General features: G+C 42.9%; 1 long non-coding RNA gene across 1 annotated transcript; it reads left to right on the top strand.

Moving 5' to 3' along the window:
- Positions 1 to 410: 410 nt before the first annotated feature.
- On the top strand, positions 411 to 18955 carry LOC104973452 (uncharacterized). The gene is made up of 4 exons (XR_809928.4): positions 411 to 764; positions 1073 to 1298; positions 15185 to 15385; positions 18496 to 18955. It is a non-coding gene; the product is annotated as an uncharacterized lncRNA (long non-coding RNA).
- The last annotated feature ends 1883 nt before the right edge of the window (positions 18956 to 20838 follow it).

Genomic DNA, 20838 nt, shown 5'->3' with positions numbered 1-20838 from the left:
ATCAAACTTTCAAATCACGCATCTAGAGGCAACATCTTCAGGATTCCAAGTGTGTTGGATTCCAGTTGCTTCTGTTTGACTCAAAAGCCCATGTTCTTTTGTATGACACACAGTTGCTGTAAGAAAAGACTTCACTCTTTAGAAGTGCCCTTTCATGCTTTGTGTGGAGGTGGGCTGAAGTGGTAGTGAACACCCTCCTCTTAAGAGTCACAGATGGGGCTCACAGATCTAGCTCTGCTGCTAATGTGGCGGTGACCTTGGAAAGCCTTTGAATTACTCTCTCCCCCTCTGTGAAGGAAGGAGGTTGAATCAGATGACTTTCAAGGTCTCTTCCAGCCCCAAGGTAAGAGCATTATTTAGCTCATCCTGACAAGAGGATCCAGTTGCCAAAGCAAACATGCTCAGGCTCCAGGTGTCTTTGGTTTCAAAGAGTAAGAGTGAAGAGGGAGGAGTGCACTCCCAGAGCACAAGCTGTCCCTGTTCCAGCGCTGGTTGACACCCATTGCAACCACCTACCCTGAGGTGCTGTAATCCTCATCATAAGCCAGTTTCCTGAAAGTCAAAACCTGGAGATCATCTCAAATCAAAGGCAATCTTTAAAGGGACTCAGGAAGCAACACAGGCATTTTTCAAAAAGATGATGACCTAGTTCTGGAAATCACCTCCTTCGTTCAGTCAGAAGTTTACCAAGACGGCTGAGCACATGCACGATATGAAGATTGATCCATGGACTCAGCTTGAGACACGTGTCTTGCTTTATGAAGGTGATCATGATATATTGGGGAAAATAAGGGGGTTGTAATCAAATGTGTGTTGTTATTCTGACTTTACCCCTTGTTAGCTGTGTAACCTTAGGACAAGTCCATGGACTTTGCTGAGATCCAGTTTATGTATCTGTGTAATTCAAGATATCGATCTTGCAAGATGTGAAGTTAATATATGTAAAATTCTTGACAAAATATGGCTTAAGGAATACTGGGGCACGTTGAGAAGCAGAGTGAGTTTTTAGAGATTTTTATATGGCAGTCATCATGCTTATGTGTCCCTATTTTCTATAACCTTCCATCTTCAGCTTCCCTAGGATGTCTGGGGTTGGAAGCTAGGCTAGCCCAGACTGTCACTGAGGAGAGCAGAGCTGGAGCTCTCATTCTGAAAGGTCAGTCTGGAACGCCTAGAGCCTTATTGAGGACAACAGCTGTAGCTGCAAATCCACACAGCAAGGCAAAGCAACTGTACCATGATTAAGGATCGGAACCCAAAGGAGTGAAGCAAGGCGGATGAAGAAAAAGGATAAGGAGGTGAGAGTGGTAGTCAAAAGTAACTACTATTCAGTGTGCTTATAATTTAACTGTTACTTTATATATCTTCTCCAAGCAGTCATAACCAACAAGGTCAGAACTTTTCTTGGTAATATGTGCTTACTTTCTTCCCAAGCTGCCAGAGACCTGACACTCAGTCTCTCCTGAAACAGAAGAATTAATATGTGACGGAACTTTTTAACCTCATCACTTTAAGGAGTAGGGACTATTTTAGCAATTTATCCTCGGAGGAACTAGGTATGACTTTTCTGTTGGGGATGTGAATTTTACCAACAGGAAATGTGGTTGCTGTTGGGGCTGGGGCTAAGCCTGAGAAGACTCTGGAAAATGTGTTCCTTTACCCCCTGCAGTCACCTGAAAGGGACAGAAGTCTTTGAAAATAAATATCAATTGATTTACAACCAGGATAAAAAAGAACAAAGGGAAAACAAGAGTTCCGCTGGACTTCTGAGAACATTTGTGTTGTCCTGTAACTAAAGGCTTACAGTGGAAGTTGCAAATTAAATGTGAATGAGATCAAGTTAAAAGGTGATTTTTGTTTGAGGCAAATGCTTCGACATAATGTTTCTATACTGTTATGTTTGGAGTGAATACAAGCAGATGTGTCAGAGATAAGCTAGGTAAAACATGAGCAGCATCTTCCTTTGATATGAGTCATTTTTTTCTGATTACATCTGATCTGCATGCTTGGGGGCGTGGCTGAGTTCTGAGCTACAAGGGCTGGGTGGGTCTCTCTCCGTTTTCTCCATTGTTCTCTGAGGAGCTCTAAATATTCCGAAGGGTATCTAAGAGGTGACATGTGTAAGCATCTCCAAATCCTCCCCACTCTCTGCTCAACCATAAGGGCTCCATTTATATCTGATTCATATAAGAGGCTCCCACCCACAATTTCATCACTTTTCTAAATGGATTCTAGATAGCACGGCTCAATAGAACTTACTGTGAAGATGGATGTCTTCCATACTGTCTACCTATGATAGTCACCACTAGTTACCTGTGGCTATTAAGCACTTGAAATGTGGCTAGTGAAAATGAGGAATGAAATCTTGTTTTTAATTAATTTAGTTTGCAATTGTCACATGCCTAGTTACTATCAGGGCTTCCCGTTGGGAAGACTCCCTGGAGAAGGAAACACCAACCCACTCCAGTATTCTTGCCTGGAGAATCCCATGGATAGAGGAGCCTGGCGGGCTACAGTCCATGGGGTTGCAAAGAGTCAGACATGACTGAGTGATTAAACCAAACCAAAGCGACTAACTATCAGCCTATTCTTAAGGATGATTTTGAGTCCATATGCTCTGACTCTGTGACCAGAGTCTAAGCATTTCCCAAGGCAAGGCAATGACAGAGAGCACAGTGTTTAAGGAAGAAATGCAAATATCTCAGTAAGAGCTGAGCTAAAGGAAGTGGTATTTGTAGACTTGAAAAAGGTAGACACAAGCTATAGCCCACATCCTTGTAATTAAGGCTTTGGTGGTGGTGGTGTAGTCGCTAAGTTGTGTCTGATCCCTGTAACCCCATGGATTGTAGCCCACCAGGGTCGTCTGTCCATGGGATTCTCCAGGCAAGAATACTGAAGTGGGTTGCCATTTCCTCCTCTAGGGGATCTTCCAGACCCAGGGGTCCAACCCACATCTCCTGCATTGCAGATGAATTCTTTACCACTAGCCACCTGGGAAGCCAATTAAGGCTTTTCTTGTAAGCTTAAAGAGGAATGTCTGTGTGTGTGTTTGTCACTCGGTCGTGTCCATGGACTGTAGCCCACAAGGCCCCTCTGACCATGGAATTCTCCAGGCAAGAATACTGTAGTGGGTTGCCATGCCCTTCTTCAGGGGATCTTCCCAAATCAGGGACTGAACCCATGTCTCCCGCCTTGCAGGCAGATTCTTTATGGTTTGAGCTACCCAGGAAGGAATGCTTTGTCTATTATTAATATTTAGCTGTAGGAAAGAGCTGTGTGAAAGGTGTTCTGACCATGGTAGAAACATGCAGCAGCAAGGAAGCTGAAGGCAAGGGCACCCAGCTCTCTTTCTTTTTGCTCTTTGGTCACCTATTGGTTCCCTGCTTTGGCCAAATCGAACAGGAAGTCCAGGCTGCAGTCCGCAGACTCCAGCTTCCTGGGCTACCAAGTACGATGGACAGGAGGGGAGGGGAGATCTAGAGGATAGGGGAGATCTAGAGGAGGAACAACTGAGCACATGGCACCCATGTCAGGCCGCATATCAGGAAGAGTGAGAACAGAGACAGAAACGTCGGGGGCGTCCATTTCACCTTTGAAATAAGAGTTCAAACTATGCTGTCAATTAAATTTCATTAAAAGAGAATGGTAGAAATGAAAGATTACATGTGGTAAAGGAATGACTTTTTAGGGAGGCCACACATGTGACTAAGTTACCTTTGCAAAGCAAAAAAAAAAAAAAAAGATGTGGCTCTACGTCCCTGGTGGTCCAATGGTTAAGACTCTGAGCTTCCAAGACAAGTGGTGCAGGTTCCAACCCTGGTCAGGGAACTGAGATCCCACATGCAACTTGGCACGGTCAAAAAAAAAAAAAAAAAAAAGTGACACATTATATTCTTCAAAGATGGTCATCATCAGATTTCCCATTCTGCATGCCCTCCTTACAGGGGAATGATGATGCTCTTTCCCTTTGAGGGGTGGGGGTCTGTTTCCTACTGTTGAATCAAGACAGGTTTCTAATCCCAGAGGAAGGACACCCAGTGACTTCTGCAGCGGGATCACAGAATGCCATTCAGCCTCCACAGGGCTCTTCTGAGATATTTGCTCTTGGAACCCAGCCGTTATGCAAAATGAAGTCCAAGCTTGTCCGTATGGAGAGAAAATGCAGGGAGACCACAAGGAGAGTTCCAGCTGAGACCCATGCTGAAGTTCCAGCCAACCTCCAGTCTCAACCAGCAGACTGGATGGAGATATCTCAGGTGTTTCCCATCCCCCAGTCACACAGTCACACACTTTTCCCCTCTCCCAAGGGCCAGCCATTCACATCTTTCTAGTTAAAGCCCCAAATTGTTTAGAACAGATATGTCCTCCCAACTCCTGTCTGAACTCCTGACCCACAGAATCCGGGAACATCACAAAAGTTTTTTTTTTTTTTTTTTGAGACCATTGCACTTTGGGACAATTTGTTACACAACCATAGTCATTAGGACATTAATGTATTTAGAATAATGAGGAAAGGTCATTTAAGGAGTATCTTCTTTTTAGCAGAAAGAAATCTAACTCATTCCTGAAGGTCTTCTCATGACTGTGAGCTACAAGCACAGGAAAATGAGCAAGTGGCAGAGGCAAGAACAGGAGTGAAAAGGGCAGAGAAGTATGAACCTGGAGAAGCTGAAAGGAAAGGAAAGGGGGTCCTTCTCCTTCTCAGACACATGGGAGGGATGAGAGCCAGTGAACGGGCAGAGGGGAACCAAGAGAAAACCCCTTTTGGAAGGTCCTGCGGCACAGTGCTTGAGAACACTGCTGCTGCTGCTGCTAAGTCACTTCAGTCGTGTCTGACACTGTGCGACCCCATAGACAGCAGCCCACCAGGCTTCCCTGTCCCTGGGATTCTCCAGGCAAGAACACTGGAGTGGGTTGCCATTTCTTTCTCCAATGCATGAAAGTGAAAAGTGAAAGTGAAGTCTCTCAGTCGTGTCTGACTCTTCTCGACTCCATGGACTGCAGCCCACCAGGCTCCTCCATCCATGGGATTTTCCAGGCAAGAGTACTGGAGTGGGTTGCCATTGCCTTAGCTACATATCAAACAAAGCTTAGTTTGAATCTTGTCTGGCAGAAACCAAGTTACTTAAAACCTCTGGGTTTTTCTCATCAGTAAAACTGGTGCAGCGATACATACTTTGCATCCGGTATGCTGGTGATTCATACATGAAAGTGCCTTATATATCATTGTGGGTGAATAGTTCTCAATATACCTTCAATAAAGAAGGCTGAGTATTGAAGAATTGATGCTTTTGAATTGTGGTGCTGGAGAAGATTCTTGAGAGTCCCTTGGACAGCAAGAAAATCAAACTAGTCTATCCTAAAGGAAATCAACCCTGAATTGGAAGGACTGATGCTGAAGCTGAAGCTCCAGTACTTTGGCCACTTGATGAAAAGAGCTGACTCATTGGAAAAGACCCTGATGCCGGGAAAGATTGAAGGTAGGAGGAGAAGGGGGAAGCAGAAGATGAGATGTTTGAATGGCATCACTGACTCAATGGACATGAGTTTGAGCAAACTCAGGGATATTGTGAAGGGCAGGGAAGCCGGGTATGCTGCAGTCCATGGGGTCACAAGGAGTTGGACATGACTTAACATCTGAACAACAAAAACAGTACCCACAATAGCAAGTTCTGGTGCTTCTTATGAATGTTACAAAATGAATATCTCAGTTAACATTGATACGTAGAACAGAAACTCTGCTTAGGTTGCCAACTCTTGTAATGAATTGAGATCTCCCAGAGCTTAACACTAAATATATAGTTAGAGATAGGTTTAATCCATCCTTCTGACCCACTTTTTCAAAAATCCCACAAAGAATAATCTATCAAGGAATCAGTTTAAAAAATTAGAATGAATCAAAGATAATTGAACAATCAACCAAGTCTTCTAAGTCTGTGGTTCATACAAGTGATAAAATAGAAAGGAAAACAGTATGTTTGTGTGAATGGAGTGGGCTTGTTTTCCATGTAGTATGATTCACCAAATTCCTCAGCCAGTCAAAATGGGGAGAATAGAAATGTGAGGTTTGTGATGACTCTGTGTTGTTTTGGTAAAACAAAACAAATCTCTGTGTGTATAATTTTATGCTATTTTTCTGAACTATGTGGGGTAAGCCTTCAATTTTTCCCCATTTGTTTTAAATAAGTAGCTCTAGAAAGTTGGTTTCATATGTGAAAGCAGAGAGGGGCTGGCCCACTTTCCTTCCATGCTTCCTCCTACCCAGCCTCTAAAAAAGGGTGCGCTAGTCCCTACCATCCATGTGGGTGGCAACTCTGTTCTTGGTTCAGGGAGAGAAAGCACAGGCAAATAAGAGAGGCTTTTTAACAAGTTGTAGGACTTGAAAATCTTGCATTTTTAGTAATCCAAGGAAAATATAATAAAGTCAATTATTGTTAAGATGTAATAGAGTTCATCACACTTGGTTATTGTTACATGGTGCCAAGCTTGGAAAAGGCATTTTTTAATTGTTTTGTGAAAAGCTTGATTTCCAAAGGGATCTCCAGCGTTATCAGTGGCAATGATTTATCACATCAATTTTTACTTGCTCTGTAGTGTGTGTAGGCTTCCCCAGTGGCTCAGTGATAAAGAATCTGCCTGCAATGCAGGAATTGAAGGAGTTGCAGGAGCCGCGGGTTCCATCCTTGGGTCAGGAAGATCGCCTGAAGAAGGAAATGGCAACCCACTCCAGTATTCTTGCCTGGGAAACCATGGACAGAGAAGCCTGGCGGGCTACAGTCTATCGGGTTGCAATAAGAGTCAGACACGACTGAGAACACACAGAGTGTGTGCTCACCAGGATATCAGCAATGAATTTAAAAATTAGAGTGCTAAATAATGTATATCATCAAGGATAAAGAAAAAAATCTCATAATAAATATTTGCAAATTATTTAAAACAGTAAAAAATAAATTAGTAAGCGACTTGCGATCAGATAATCTTATGAGTTGAAGGAGGAAAAGTCCCAATCTAACTGAGTTTGGATGTTTGATTTGGATGTTTGATGTGTTCTCTTTGAACTTGACTTACTCAGGTTTCATTTTATTATACACCATGTCTTGTGCTCTGAGATACTCTTTACCTACCACCATTAAAGTGATTTTGTAATGAAGTTGCTTATTGTTCAAGCAGTTGGGTTCATTGGGGGCAATTTATAGCCACCACAAAAAGACAAGGTGAAAATCAATGGCCTGCAATGTTCCCAGGCACGATTTTTATTTATAGATATTGGAAGTGACTGAATCATCCAGAGATGCAGGAAGTATTGAGGGTCTAGGACACAGAGACAATAATATCTCTGTCTTGTGATGTTGCTTCCTTTGCCTTCTTTTTTGGCATGAGAAAACAGAAATCTCATCCTTTGACCTGGAAACTACAAAAATATTCCTTGGGAAAGAGCAGGATTGGTGAGTACAGGGGCAATCGTTATGTCTGTCTGGATGTCAGAACATGTGTTCAACTAGGTTTATTGACTAGCTGTGGAGGTATTTGAACAAACTCATCAATATCTTTAAGAACTGCACTTCTCAAACTTCTTTTATGTGCTCAGATCTATTACATCCATTCACAGACTTTTATCAAAATAAAATTCAGAGAGGTGGACTTGATAAAAATATTCTACTAAATGAGAAACCAAGAGTAGCACAGAACTCAGCGACATGGTTTTAGGAGGGTGTATAAGGCAAGAATGAGGAAGTTAACTTTCACCATGATCAGTTATGACTATGGGGATTCCCAGATGGCAGAGGATTGTCTGAAAAAATTTATTTTATATAATTTTAGGAAGATAGGCTTCATTTATGACTATTAGAGGCATTTGCAAGACATAACCTAAGTAAAGTTGTGCTTATGTTCATGAAATAAGCTAGATTAAATTTTGCTTATGTAGCTTAACTGGTTTTATATGCTTGGGGAATGTTCAGGTAGTTACTAGCTTAACACCTATCTGATTCATGTCCATACAGAAACAAAAAAAGAAAAGCAAATTGACTGACTGGCTAATTGTCACACATTTATGCCATGATAAACTAATTCCAGCTGAGCTACTTCAAATTCTAGGGTCTTCCCTGTAGCTCAAATGGTAAAGAATCTGCCTGAAATGCAGGAGACCTGGGTTTGATCCCTGAGTTAGGAAGATCCTTTGGAGAAGGGAATGGCAATCCACTCTAGTATTCTTGCCTGGAGAATCCCATGGACAGAGGAGCCTGGTGGGCTACAGTCCATGGGATCACAAAGAGTCGGACATGACTGAGTGACACGACTGAGTGATGCTGTTAAAGTGCTGCACTCAATATGCCAATGAATATGAAAAACTCAGCAGTGGCCACAGGTCTAGAAAAGGTCAGTTTTCATTCCAATCCCAAAGAAAGGCAATGCCAAAGAATGTTCAAACTACCATAATGTTATGCTCATTTCACACACTAGCAAGGTGATGCTCAAAATCCTTCAATCTAGGCTTTGACAGTATGTGAACAAAGAATTTCCAAATGTACAAGCTGGATTTAGAAAAGGCAGAGGAACCAGAGATCAAATTGCCAACACCTGCTGGATCATAGAAAAAGCAAAGGAATTCCAAAAAACCATCTATCTCTGCTTTACTGACAAAGCTAAATCCTTTGACTCCATGGCTCACAAAAAACTGTGGAAAATTCTTAAAGAGATGGGAATACCAGACCACCTTACCTGCCTCCTAAGAAATCTGTATGCAGGTCAAGAAGCAACAGCTAGAACCAGACATGGAACAACATGGACTCATTCCAAATTGGGAAAGGAGTACATCAAGGCTGTATATTGTCACCCTGCTTATTTACTTATATGCAAAGTACATCATGCAAAATGCCAGACTGGATTAATCACAAGCTGGAATCAAGATTGCTGAGAGAAATATCAACCACCTCATATATGCAGATGGTACCACTCTAATGGCAGAAAGCAAAGAGGAAGTAAAAAAGCTTCTTAATGAGGGCAAAGGAGGAGAGTGAAAAAGCTGGCTTAAAACTCAACATTCAAAAAACTAAGGTCATGACATCTAGTCCCATCACTTTACGGCAAATAATAGTAGAAGGGGGAAAGTGAAAACAGTGACAGACTGTATTTTCTTGTGCTCTAAAATCACTGCGGACAGTGACTGTAGCCATGAAATTAAAGATGCTTGCTCATTGGAAGAAAAAGTTTGACAAACCTTGACAGCATATTAAAAAGCAGAGAGATTACTTTGCCTACAAAGGTCCATATAGTTCAAGCTATGGTTTTCCCAGTAGTCATATACAGATGTAAGATTTGGACTATAAAGATGGCACAGTGTCAAAGAATTGATGCTTTTCAATTGTGGTGCTGGAAAAGATGCTTGAGAGTTTCTTGGACAGCAAGGAGATCAAGCCAGTCAATCCTAAAGGAAATCAGTCCTGAATATTCATTGGAAGGACTGATGCTGAAGCTGAAACTCCAACACTTTGGCCACCTGATGCAGAGCCCACTCATTGGAAAAGACCCTGAAGCTAGGAAAGATTGAGGGCAGGAGGAGAAGGGGATGACAAAGAATGAGATGGTTGGATAGCATCACTGACTAAATGCACATAGGTTTGGGCAAATTCAGGGAGATAGTGAAGGACAGGGAAGTCTGGCATACTTCAGTCCATGTGGTGGCAAAGAGCTGGACACAACTTAGAGACTGAACAAACTATCCCTGGTGGCTCAGATGATAAAGATTTCACCTGAAATACAAGAGACCTGGGTTCAATCCTTAGGTCAGAAAGATCCCCTGGAGGATGGGATAGCTACCCAACCCAGTATTCCTACCTGGAGAATTCCATGGACAGAGGAGTCTGGCAGGCTTCAGTCCATGGGATTTCAAAAGTCAGACATGGCTGAGAGACTAACACTTTCATTTTTAAACCACACATATACATAGTGTCTTACATAGAATAATGACTTCCAGAGTGTCTGCAGTCTAGTCTAAGAACATGTAACTATGTTGCATTCCATGGCAGAAGAGGCTTTCCAGATAGGATTACGATTTTTGAATTTAAAAATACAGAAATGATCCTGGATTATCTGGGTAGATCTAACCAAATCATAGAATGCCTTAAAAGCAGAGAACTCTAATATTGGAATCAATGAGATACTGCAAAGAAGCTGAAGCGATTCAAACCTGTGATGGACATGACCCATCATTGTTGCAAATGGACCACGTGGAAAGCATGAGGAGAAAGGCAAGTGACTTCTAGAAGCAAGAGAATGAGAACCTCAGTCCCACAATTGCAATAAACCCATGTAGTCAGCAAACCAAATGAGCTTGGAAGCAGTTCCTTCCCCAAAACTTTCAAAAAGGAGCTCAGCCTGGACACCACCTTGACTTTGGCCTTGTGAAACCCTAAGTAGAGAAACCATCCTGTACTCTGGCTTCTGACAGTTTTCACAGAACTGCAAGCTAATAGATGAAGATTGTCCTATGCTGCTACATTTGACTAATTTGTTATGACAGCAATAGAAAACTAAGGCATACAGTTTGTGATTTGAGTTGAGTGACTTTTCTCCATTTAAATGCACCAATGAAACATCCAAAGAGTCTTTTCTAATTTCCTCCCAGTAATACAATTCTAAGATTCCATTTTACCTTTATGCAATTTTAGCTCAAAAAGCCCAAAGGCTGCAATTACCGAGCAGGGATAATAAGATACCTAATGTATGCTACCTGAAGAAAACTGGACGTGTTAATTTTCATGAAGAATCTCCAGTGAATTTCCTGAGAAATTTCATTTTCTAGCACCTTTCAGCCCACAGCAATTTTCAGTTTGGGGTCTACAGCTGGTACAATCAATCCTGTGATGAATTGATTGTATACACCATCATTTTTCAAAGAAAAGTTCATTGCTACTTCACCTGAAGTGGGATGCAAGGAACCCAAGACATGTTGTCTTTATGGAAAAAATAACTGTCCATTACTGTACTGAAAAAATGCTCTTGACCTCATTGAGTAATGATTCTGTCTCCTTTGGAGCTGCTTCACTTTCTGCCTTGGCTTTTCCCGTGCTGTCTTCTCATGAAGGTACTTGAGAGTGTAGTTTATCCTTTGGTGTACATCCCATGTTCCTTGGTAGCAGAAAGTGTACCTCTCACATATTTATATTTTTGCAAGGGTCTAGAATGTGGCCTTTTAATTAATGCAAGAAAATCTGTACAAAAAGTTGAAGGCTTTGCAAGCTCAGCCACCTAGTTCTTTGCTAGTTTCTAGGGATGCATTAGCCAGTCAGATATATGTTTTCTGCTCTTAAGACACTCACAGGTTAATAGTGGTTGAGGTATACAAGCAAAAGTTTATGACACAATGTGACGAGAAATATACCTTGTGAATATACAGAGTGTTAGAAGCACAATGAGGAAACAAGTGTATCTTTTGTGGGGAGGAGGGATGTCATAGGTTTGCAGCAGAAACAGTCTTGAAGGGTGAAAACATGGGAACTGGGGAAGAAAAATGGACTTGCTCTCTGAACAGTTTGGGTGGGCACAGGGGGGTAGCAGAAGATGAAGTCAGAGAAGCAGAAAGGACATGGTGAATAGCCAGTCTGCCATGGGACCTCACACTGAGGACAATGATAAGGGAGTGATAAGAGCTGTGTCCATATCCATATCCATGTCAGCATTCAGATGCTCACAACTGAGAGGCTTTACGGGTAGGATTTAAGGGCAGTCAGAGTGGGGTGTGACAGCCATCAGGCAGCTGCTGTCTTATTCTCAGGGTAGAATAGAAGCTGAAAGCAGGGTGGTGGTTTTAAGGCTAAAAAGGACTGGTAGCCTTTATAAGAGATGTAGCATGGAGACTGTAGACATATAATTGAAAGTCACCAGCCAACGACTACATTTTGAATGGAAAAGTATAATTAAGGGTATTGTTTGGTGACACAAAATAAAGATGCCAGGTAAAGCAGTGGCTGTCTTTGCTGAAAGCAGCTCAACTTAATTGAAAGTGCTTGGTGACTGACATAAGCCAATTCTCTCTCTCTTACGAAAACAAACAAAAAGGCATTTCTGTTTCATCTGAGCTTCTCAATGCCAACAGAAGCAAATGCATTACCTGAAAGCACTCACGTGTTGGATGTGTTAGTTGCTTAGTCGTGTCAGACTCTTTGCGACCTCATAGACTGTAGTCCACCAGTCTCCTCTGTCCATGGAATACTCCAGGCAACAACACTGGAGTGAGTGGCCATTCCCTTCTCCAAAGGATCTTCCTGACTCGGGGATCGAACCCGTGTCTCCTGTATTTCAGGCAGATTCTTTACTGTCTGAGCCTCCAGGGAAGCCCGAAAGCACTCAAGGACCCACAAAAATGTACATGGATTGGAAATTAGCTAAGATCTCTCCATTGAAAGGGTTTTCTTGCACTGCCAACACTAGGCAGATCTCAGTAAATGTTAGTTTGGATAGAAACTCATATCTGAATGTAATCTCTTCACTTTTTTTTTTTATAACCAAGTTGGAGATGAAGAGGGGCTGTTTGAAAATTGTCCTGGAGCAGAGGGAGAAAAACATGAAAGGTGATGGCACAGAAGGTCGAGTCAGACCCGTGTGTGTGAGATTAACTCTGTAGGCGTCAGTGGAGGTGGGCAGGAGGGACTGAGCTTCTTAGCACTCTTCTGTGTTAGAGCAAATGATCTGCATATGACACATAAGTGAACACAACACAGCACTGAGAACTCTGACCTGTGTGCTCAGAAAATTCTATTTGGCTAGTACATTTCATAAGGTCCTAGTTCAATCTCTAAATGTCACTGAACAAGGGGAAAATGACATGTTTATGTAAATAGAACTATCATCCCCAGCCGGGGAGGAGGAAACCAGCTTCCATCCCATTTCAAATGAATGAATGAGTGACTGAATTCCAAGGTATTAGTGGTCATTGGAACTTAATTACTCATGAAAATAATGCAACCCCCAAAAAACATCTTATGATTTTTTTCTTTCTTTCTTTCTTTTTAATTATGATTTCAAATTCCATAGTGATAGGACTTGTACTGTTGGCAAGTATTTTGTAGCTCTCCTTCTCTGTATTTCAGAGTTCCTTGGAATAATTGTTTGTTTAAAAATTACAAAAAGTGAGGCCTGTGGTAAAGGTTTTAATGATCATCTAGTCATAAAAAAGTAGTTATTTTTAAATTTTCTAGTTATTTTGAAAGAGGGAATTAAATATGGAGAATTCATTACAAAGTAGTAGAAGAACTAAAGAAACAAAATTTGGGAGGGATATAGAAAAAACTTTAAGAACTAAACAATAAAAAAAAAAAAAAAAAAACTTCTAAAAAGTGGGCAGAAGTTATGTCATCAAAATGGCAACGTAGGAGACCCCAGCCTCCGGCCTCCCAGAAAGATCAACAATTAGACAGCTGTCCAAGAACAAAAACAGCTCTGGGAGAGTTCTGGGGTCAAATTAGCAATCGGCAGCAGCACAGTGAAACAAAAGATCTAAGAAAAAAAGCACAAAAATAGAAGGAAGAAAGTTTCATGTTGCCTGCGTCTTCCCATCCGTCAAGCTGGAACTTCTCAGAACCAAGGAGAAACTTCCCAAGTAGAAAGAGTTGCCCTCATCAGGACAGGAAGAGTAGGGTAAAGGAGCAGCTTCCTCAGCTTTTGGGGTACCGCACCAAGGTCCCACTTGCAGGAGCATCCAAGAAGTGGGGGTGATCAGGATTCAATCTGCAACAAGCCCAGCAGGTTTTGCCACTGAAGAGACCAATGGTCAGTCCCCCGCAGACTCCATCAGCTTCAGATTCCCTGGAACTGCCTGAGTCCCTGCCAGCTCCCTCCATGTTCAACATCACTAACCATCAGGAAAATGCAAATGAAAACCATGATGCACTATCACCTCACACCTGTTAGAATGGCTATCGTCAAAAAGACAACAAATAGGGCTTCTCTGGTGGCTCAGTGGTAAAGACTCCACCTGCCAATTCGGGCGACAGGGGTTCAGTCCCTGGTCCAGGAAGATCCCACATGCTGTGGAGCAGCTAAGCCCATGAGCTGCAACTATTGAGTTGGTGCTCTAGAGCCACTGAGCCGCATCTACTGAGCCCATGTGCTGCAGCTACTGAAGCCCATGCACCCTAGAGCCCGTGCTCTGCAATGGGGGAGACCACCGCAATGAGAAAGCCCATGCATTGCAACTAGGGAGTAGCCCCATTCTCTGCAACTAGAGAAAAGCCCACACAGCAGCTAAGACCCAGAACAGCCAAAATAATAATAATAAAAGACAACAAATAGCTAGTGTTGGCAAGAAGGTGGAGAAAAAGGAGCCCTTGTGTACTACTGGTAGTAATGTAAACTGGGGATTTAATGTATAGCCTGATGATTATAGTCAATAATACTGTATTATGTACTTGAAAGTTGCTAGGAAAATAGATCTTAAATGTTCTCACCACAAAAATAAATGGTAATTACGTGACATAATGGAGGTATTACACTTTGGTGGTAACCATTTTGAAAATACAAGTATATCAAATCAACAAGTACACTTTAAACTTACACAGTGTTGTATGTGAATTATATCTTAATAAATCCGGAAAACATTAAAGAAATAAACAAAAATGAAACAAAACTAAAAAGTGGTGAAAGATATGAACAGATACCTCACTGTGGAAGATAACGTGGCTGGAAAATAAGCATATGAAAAGATGCTAAAGATCCTATATCATTGGAGAAGGCAATGGCATTAGGAAAGTGTAAATTAAAGCAACAAAATACCACGGCACACCTATCAGAATGGCCCAAATCTGGGACATGGATAATGCCAATACTGGTGAGGAGGTTGAGAAACAGGAACAGTCACTCACCGTTGCTGAGAATGTGAAATGGTACAATCACTCTGGAAGACAATTTGTCTGTATCTTACAAAACTAAGTATACTTTAATCTTAGATCCAACAATCCCACTCCTTGGTGTTCAAAACTTGACTTTGACAACCTACATCCACACAAAGCTTTCACATGAATGTGTAGAGCAGCTTTCTCATGATTGCCAAAACTTGGAAGCAATAAAGATGTCTTTCAGTCAGTAAGTGGATAAATAAACTACGGTACATCCAGACAATGGAATATGATTCAGCTGTAAAAAGAAATGAGCTATGCAACTCTTTTTTAATTTCATTTCATTTCAGAAAGAATTGGCTGCTTATCCTCTGCCTTCAAATCTATCAGCAGAACCCCCTCCACTCCCCTGCCCCACCCCCAACCCCCTCCACTGGCAGAAAGTAAAGGAAAACCAGCTGGAATGGAAGCCCAGGGAGAGTGTTTGCAGACTTCAGCCCTCTGCAGTACACAGGGAATCTTTTGGACAGTCAACAAAGAAGTCTTGGCAGGTAATTTCGAGAAAGACTGAAAAGGTTTCTCCCCTTTTGTATCTGCTGATCTTATCTCTTGCAGATTCAGCTCAAAAGCAATCAATTTAAAAACAATTGGAGCTGCCGCTACTACCCAAAGTCTTATGCAAAGTGCCCTACCAGCTACTTTGTATTCATTATCTCAAATTCTCATAACAACCCAGGGACAGTCTCTTGAAAATACCCATTATATAGAAAACTGTGACTCAGAGACATTAAGTCACTGCTCCAAGGTCAAATAGCTCTTAAGTGGCAAACTGCATAGACAATCTCTATTTCATTTGCCATCAGATTCTGCTCTGTTTTTATAACTCTGGTAGCTCTTACCTAATCAGAAATTGATCTTTTTTTAATTTCCTAAAGTCATCACAAGGGTAGTTCATCCTAAAATGTGTAAACAAACAGACGCAAAACCAAGGCCACAGAAGAGCATTCTCAAATCCAGTTATTTGCCTCCCTCCTTCCTCTTTCCCTGGTGACGTTAAACTAACGTACTCTTGTAGAGTACATCTTCTCAAGCAGATAGATAAGATATTGAAGGAACAGAGGAGGGACACTGGATGTGTTGGAGGATCCCAGAGTTATGTGCCAGAGGAGGACTCAGCATGAGGGTCAAAGACTGGACGAGAGTGTGCGAAGAAGCCTTGCCATCGAAGAGTGAAGGCCCCCCTGTGAAACCCCGCAGGGGTGGGCATTTTTGGTTTCATGTATTTGTACCGTGTGAGGAGAAGGGCTGAGTGGGCCATGTGAATGGTGCTTTATCATGGGCTATTGTGACTGCTTTAGAAGGAGGCTAAGAATGAAAGAAATGTATATAATGCATGAGCTAAGGCTCTGATTAAAAGGGGTGGAATATTTGTGTTTCATGTGGGTGAAAGAAGTGTGGGCCTTTTTTTCTTTAACTTAGGAATCCATCGCTGTCATTGGGGGAGGCTGGTTCAGCTGAGAACTTCAGATTTTTGTCCCCTTTTAATCTCAGTGTCCCTCTCTGGAAATGGCAGCATTCATTCCATTTCTTCCATTTAATCTATACAACATTATTAATCTCTTTCTAGCTATAAAGTATTGTGGGGTTATTAAGTTGGGTAGGGCATCTTTCCCATCCTCAAGGAGCTTACGATTTAGAAGTGGAGGAAAAGGAGAAAGACTCAAAGAGTTATGGTGCAAAAATAAGTAGGTAAATAAACAAAGAAATAGTCTTAAGAATGGAGAATGCCAAATAAGATGGAGGGGAAAGGAAGCCATTGTATATTAAATGTCTTTACATATCAGGCATTATATCTAGGTTGTTCCATTTAAACTTTACAGCATTCATTAAGGTGCATATTGCTATTCTCACTGTACAGAGAGGAAGTGAGGTTCAAAGAGGTAAAGTAACTTATTCAGAATCACAGCATCAGGAATCACTAGGCTCAGTTTGAGGACTGGTCTTCAGGTGTTAACAGAGTGCTCCAGGACTCAGTAAATGACCAAAATCCAGCTGAATGGAGGACAGGGCTGAGAATGGGACAAGGACAGCTTTGGAACTGAAGCCACGTGACTTGGTTTGAGGTCTATGCTGGCTGGGTAGCAGGGAGGGGGGCATTCTAAGAAGAAGCAGAAACAAGATGAGCAAAGAAGCAAAAAGCTCACACGAGACCTGTTACAAAGAGCACACAGTCCCACTTGGAAAGACCAGCAATGGGAAGACCAGAGTCCACGGAATGAGCACTGAGGGCCGGCCAGGAAGAGAGCAGAGGGCAGGAATGGGCACCGGGGTGATATGGGAGCCATCCGAGGCTGCGAGTGGAAATTCTATCAGCCAGAGAGTTGGATGAGTCTATTGATACTCATTTCCATATTTACTCTGTTGCTTTCATTTATATTTCTCTTCTGTTTTTATTTTTGTTGTTGTTGTTGTTAGGCTGAGCCCACAGTTTTGGAAATTAAGTGTTCCAGAGACGAACAAATGATGCAACTTGTGATTCCCATAGAACGTAACTTAGAGTTTAAAGGAGTGGGCTATCATTGCACGGGCTGTATCGGATATTGCAAATGAGAGGAATAACAGCAATTTTCACCACTCCCTGAATTAAGTGGCTGGCCCCAAACAATACAAGTCATTGATAGCAGAATATATTTGGGGACCTAGGGGCTCCTAAGAGCAAATCCAGTATATTCCAAAGTTCTTTCCTGGTCTCTCTTATAAAAGCGGAGGAATATGTCTATTTCCATCCTAAAATGGGCATTGCTTTTCCTTGTTTACAGTGCTCAGATTTTTGGAATTTGAGGTGCCTTTCTAGAGCAGATAGAATCAAAGAGAGAAGTGAGTTTTTGCATTGCAGGCATGCCCTCTGACAGAGGAGGCTTTTGTTTCTCAGCTGCCGTGATCAAGCAGCACACGGAGATGGTGAGCCCTTAGCTGTCTGAGTGTGACAGAGCTGGTTCTGTGAGAGGAAGGTTTCAGTGAGCCTCCAGTTGGCAATTCCGACAGCTGCCGATGGCAAAAACGTCAGGAATAACGTGTCAGAAAATTCCTGATGCGTCTCCCATGAGCAGATCCCTGCACAGACAACAGCAGAAACATTACAGCAAATTGCACTTTATCACTCTTCCCTTTACTGCCAAATGCAGGCTTGTAGACATTTCTTGTAAATGCACACTTTGTATAACACATTGATTTGGGTGGAGGGACAGACAGGGCAGAGCACCCTATATTGATACAGTATGGGATTGCAAGTTACAGGACTGTGGTTCATGCAAAAGGCAATTTAATAATCAAGATTCTGAGCCTGATGCTTGTGAAATGTGCCAGAAAAAAACCACACACACACACAGATGGAGGCTTTGCCTTTGAAATGATTTTCCAGGGAAGACACTGCTGAAATGCCTGCAGGACGCCTCTTCTGCACAGACCCCCATCAGCATGCTGCCAGGACCACAGGATAACCTTTCCCTTCCTTCGCAGGGCGCCTGACTGGCAGTGCCAAGGGGCTCCTCTGGTCTGGCCAGTGCTTTTCTTGACAGTTCTGCTTCCTGATGACTCTAAGCTTTTTTCAAAAGCCAAATCCATTTCTGGGGATGAGGATGACTGTTCATTTCCTTCATAGGGAGAAGCAAGATGGTTTCAGGGTTCAAGATGGAGTTTTCAAACAAGAATTAAAGCAGGAATGTACTCAAATTTTTGTCCTTCTGGTGCATCAAATATGCATTCAAGGCTGCCCTGGTGGCTCAGTGGTAAAGAATCCGCCTGCCAATGCAGGAGACAGGGGTTCCATCCCCTGATCCAGGAAGATCCCACATGCTGTGGAGCAACAAAGCCCGTGTGCTACAAGTGAGTCCACACTCTGGAGCCCAGGAACTGCAAATACTGAGCCCACGTGCCGCAACCACTGAAGCCACATGCCCTGGAGCCTGTGCTCTGCAAGAGAAGCCACTGCAATGAGAAGCCCGAGCACCGCAACTAGAGAGCAGCCCCCGCTAGCCACAAGTAGAAAAAAGCCCATGCAGCAACGAAGACCCAGCACAGCCCAAAAGAAAGAATCAAATAAATAAAATTATATAAAATCATGCATTCAGTGTATGTCCTGTGACTTTCTGTGGCACACAAGCTGTGCTAGGCAGGACTGAGGACAGAGAGGGACATAGACCCGACCAGGTTTCTATCCTAATCATGATAAAGGAGGGCGTACAAATAATTACTCAGATGAATCTCTAAGCTCAAATCCTGGTCAGTGTTATGAAGGGGAGGCAGGCTATGAAGGAGACCCAAATCCAGATGAGAGAGAAGAGAGCCTCTCTCACGAAGGGGTGATGAATGCGAGGGGGCTGAAGAGGACTCCTGCAAAGGAAGAACCTGAGGGCAGCCCCGCATGGAGGGGGCAGTGTGGGGGAAGGGTCAGGATGGAGGGGTTTGGCAGATCAATGGCTGGAGGAGGATGGGATTAAACAGAGTGACAGAGATTTGAGGACCATGCTTGCAGAGGGGACTACAGAAAGAGGCCCTTCCTGACACAGAGCTTTGGATTCTGTTAACGCTTTTGGATCTTACCTTAAGTGCTGTTTGGAGACAAGGGAATGGCATGATCACTCTGGTGTTTGAAGAAAGCTTTCCCAGGTTGGGGTGTGGGTGGACCTTGTTCTAGGGAGGGGGGCAAGGTGGAGAGCTGGCCATCACTCAGGAGGTGGTCATGATGGGCTTAATAAGAGGGGAGAGGGGCTTTGACCAGGGGGAACGCAATGAAGTTGGGAAAGCGGATGTATTTGAGATGCGTTTTGGAGCTAGCAATGAGAAGACTTGTGATGAATATGAGTGGAGAGTGACAGGATAGTTCATAGGTCAGTTTGTTCATTGCTTTCTCTGGATCTTAGCTCTGCAAGGAGGTGCTGCTGAACACACATTCATAGATAACGTTGAGTACAGTTGAATATGCTATGCCAGGGCTCTTCTGTGACCTGATTCCACACAGTCTTCAGGCCAGTTCTCCAGACAACTCTTAGTAATGATCCCAAACTCTTGCCACACTCACTTATTCCTCTTCACCAAAACGAAATCTGCTTTTCCCCATTTCCATAGTATGGCCTTTGGCCATGCTGATCCCTCTGCCTGCACAACTCTGCCACAAAATGCTCTGCCTTCAGAGCCAGAAACAATTCCACCTCCTCTGCGAAGTCCTCTCTGACTATCCTAGGCAAAGGCAGGTATTACTCTGTCTGTTCTGATCCAGCCCCTCATGCCTTTAGATTGTGTTCTTCTGTGTTTTCTGTATAAAAGTTAGTAGCCTTGACATAGTCTTGGACTGACCTGGATTCAGTAACTCCAATTTAGGACAAGTTACTGGGTCCTCTTTAATTCTGGTTGTTGTTTTTCTTGTTGTCTGGTTGTTGAGTCACGTCCAACTCTTTGCGACTCCATGGACTGTAGCCCACCAGGCTCCACTGTCGAGATTTCACAGGCAAGAACACTGGAGTGGGTTGCCATTTCCTTCTCCAGGGGATCTTCCTGACCCAGGGATGGAACCCACGTCTCCTGCAGTTTCTCCTGCATTCCTTACCACTGAGCCACCAGAGAAGCCCTTTAATTCCAGTTACCTCACTGATATACTGGGACTTCCTAGGTGTCTCAGTGATAAAGAATCCACCTGCTAATATAGGAGACATAAGAGATACAGGTTCAATCCCTGGGTCAGGAAGATCCCTGGGGGAGGCCATGACAGCACACTCCAGTATTCTTTCCTGGAGAATTCCATGAACTGAGGAGCTTAGTGGGGTATAGTCCATAGAGTTGCAAAGAGTCAGACACCTCTGAAGTGACTTAGCATGCACACTGATACAGTAGGAATATTAATAGTGCCTATCTCATGGGATTGTTGTAAGGATTAAATGAGATAAAGAAGGTCAGTTGTTCAGCATGGCACCTGATACATGAATGTAAGCCATCACCATCATCATCA

Source organism: Bos taurus, chromosome 11, assembly GCF_002263795.3.
Source record: "Bos taurus isolate L1 Dominette 01449 registration number 42190680 breed Hereford chromosome 11, ARS-UCD2.0, whole genome shotgun sequence".
Lineage (NCBI taxonomy): Eukaryota > Metazoa > Chordata > Mammalia > Artiodactyla > Bovidae > Bos > Bos taurus.
This window is presented reverse-complemented; position numbering and strand designations above follow the sequence as displayed.